The 2,873-nt window shown below is 60.1% G+C and overlaps 1 pseudogene; it reads left to right on the plus strand.

Moving 5' to 3' along the window:
- LOC105536837 overlaps nucleotides 1–2,873 on the plus strand; it is a 19,771-nt pseudogene that overhangs the window by 12,554 nt on the left and 4,344 nt on the right.

A 2,873-nucleotide genomic window follows, 5' to 3' on the forward strand; every position in this document is an offset into this window, starting at 1 on the left:
TTTTAGTAGAGACCGGGTTTCACCATGTTAGCCAGGATAGTCTCGATCTCCTGACCTCGTGATCCACCCGCCTCGGCCTCCCAAAGTGCTGGGATTACAGGCTTGAGCCACCGCGCCCGGCCTACTTTTTGCATTTTTGTAGAGATGCAGTTTCACCATGTTGGCCAGGCTGGTCTCGAAACCCTGACCTCAGGTGATCTGCCCGCCTTGGCCTCCCACAGTGCAGGGATTACAGATGCCAGCCACTGCGCCCGGCCTCTTTTACGTTCCTTTTCACTACCTGGTGTGTCTAGGACTGGGGAGGGCTGTGAGGAAATCCTGTGCCCGGCCACCCCCAGGCCCTGGCAGTGAGGGGAGGTGATGTGGAGTGTTGCTCTGAGACCCCCATGTTGGGATTCGAGGGAGACGCTCCTCATGAGAGCCCCGTGTTGGGACTGGAGAGGATCCTCATGGTCCCATGCTGGCTGCTGGCCTGGCCTTCCTCCACCTACCACGCCTGGCCCTGGAGCCTCATGGTGTGGGGCGCGGCTCCGGCTGCACTTGTACCCTGAGGCCTTCAGGCTCCCTGCCGCTGGCGGTGGGTGCAGAAGGCACGGTGGGCAGAGCCCTCCAGGTGATGACAGGCCCTGGGGCTGCACGCCGGCTGCCTCAGGAGCACTCCAGATGAGCAGTGGCTGCTCCACCTCTTGGCGTCCCCAGGTCCCGGGTTTCTGAGTCCTTCTGTGCACCTGATCTAAATTCCTGCTGTCTCCTGTGACAGCAAAAGCCGCTCTGTTCCAGAGTGAGCCTGGTTCCCCCTGCCAACCACTCCACGGCTGCCTGCTCCATGCTAGCCCAGCTGTCCCGGCCTCAGTTTCCCTTTGGCCCTCCCCTGCCCTGGGCTCTCCCACCCCCACGGCTGCTCATAGACCTGGCACAGTGACTTGGCTTCTGTGACCTCCAGGGAGATGCTTTTGCTGGAAGTCAGGGCTCTGCCACTGCCACTGTAACGGCCATGCGCCCTGTGGGTGCTGAGTGGGCAGGTGTGGGCAGGGCTGGTGTGAAGAGGGGGTGCGGCCATCTCCAGGCCCCACAGCAGCCGCCACCTCCCTGCTCAGCCCAGACCTGGTTTGCATGAGGGAGAGGGCGGAGTTTGGCTGTCACAGGAAGAGCCCCTCCCAAGGGGACATCTGGCATGGGTGCCCGCCTGGCTGCCTGTCTTCCGGCCCCCACCTCGTGGTGTGGGAGCCGCTGCCTTGGCCGGCCCACTTGGGAACTCCTTCCCCAGGCGCCTGAAGCTGGCCCAGTTTGACTATGGGAGGAAATGCAGGAGATCGCTCGGCTGACGAAGGGCATGTCGGGCAGGAAGATCGAACAGCTGGCTCTGTATTGTCAGGTGAGTCAGGCTCGGGCTCACCCACCCAGACGGGAGCCCAACTGTTGTGGAGATGCCTGGTTGCGCCTGTCCCAGCACCAGTGTTACACAGCAGCTCCTGTTGAGGGGTTTTCGGCGCACAGACGTGACACGGGGCACTCGCCCCAGTCGGCCACTCCACACACTGGCACGCCCCTGCTCCTGCCCTCGGAAGGGTGGGGCATGTCCGTGGCTGACGGTCACAGGTCAGGAAGCGCGTCCAGCATCCTAGTATCCGGGCTCTGCCAGGTGGGCCGGGAGGCTTTCGATGCTCACCTTGGCAGACGGGCACCCCCTGGTGTGAATGGTCATCGGGACGGCCCCGCCTGAGTTTGGTGCTGGGGCTGGAGGGATGTTGTGTTTCCCAGACCAAGGCCATTGGCTTGGTCCTGCTTGACGGGCTCAGACACATGGGCAGGAGTGACCTCTGATTGTCCCACAGCCGGCTGCTCCTTGGAGGACCCCTCCTGCAGCTCCGTGGCTGCTGCAGGGACGGGGAGCTGGGACTCAGAGCAGTGTGGGCGTGGCCATCCGGAAAGCTTTGATCTTTGGGGGTTGCTGGAAAAGCAAAACCAGGTCTGTGGGGCCGAAGGCACCAAGGCCATGCACAGGCATTGTTGCCTCTGGGATCTGCAGAATCTGTGTGACAACCTGGTCACTTCACCTAGCAGCGCTTTGGTGAGTGACAGGTGCATGAAGTAGCCAGTTACCTTGATTTGAACGTTGGAGCCGGGGCCTATAGGGGCTGTATTAGTCAGTTATGCCGCTGTGACAAAGAGCCCCAGATCTCAAACCCCATCCTTGTGGGTCAGCTGAGGTCTGTGTTCCAGGCCATCCCCACTTGAGACCAGGTCTGTTTCCACAACTAAGCAAACAGAGACCGGGCATGGTGGTGGCTGACGTTTGTATTCCTAGCATTTGAGGAGGTCAAGTCAGCCAGATTATTTGAAGCCAGGAGTTCAGGACCAGCCTGGAAAGCAAGGGGAGACTCCATCTCTACAAAAAATAAAAATATTAGCCGGCCCTAATGGTGCACGCCTGTAATGCCAGCTGCTTTGGGAGGCTGAGGTGGGAGGATCACTTGAGTCCAGGAGCCAGAGGCTGCAGTGAGCTGTGATTGTGCCACTGCACTCCAGCCCGGGTTACAGAGCGAGACCCTGTCTTTAAAAATAAGAATAATTTGAGCCGGGCATGGTGGCTCAGGCCTGTAATCCCAGCATGCTGGGAGGCCAAGGGGAGAGGATCACTTGAGGCCAGGAGTTCGAGACCAGCCTGGCCAACATGTCGAGCCCCACCTCTACTAAAAATACAAGAATTGGCCGGGCACGGTGGTGGCGCATGCCTGTATTCTCAGCTACTCAGGAGGCTGAGGCAGGAGAATCGCTTGAACCCGGGAGGTGGAGGTGGAGGTTGCAGTGAGCTGAGATGGTGCCAGTGAATTCCAGCCTGGACTATCCAGGATCCTTTGAGATTCCATATG

Source organism: Mandrillus leucophaeus, unplaced genomic scaffold (genome assembly GCF_000951045.1).
Source record: "Mandrillus leucophaeus isolate KB7577 unplaced genomic scaffold, Mleu.le_1.0 Scaffold1632, whole genome shotgun sequence".
NCBI lineage: Eukaryota > Metazoa > Chordata > Mammalia > Primates > Cercopithecidae > Mandrillus > Mandrillus leucophaeus.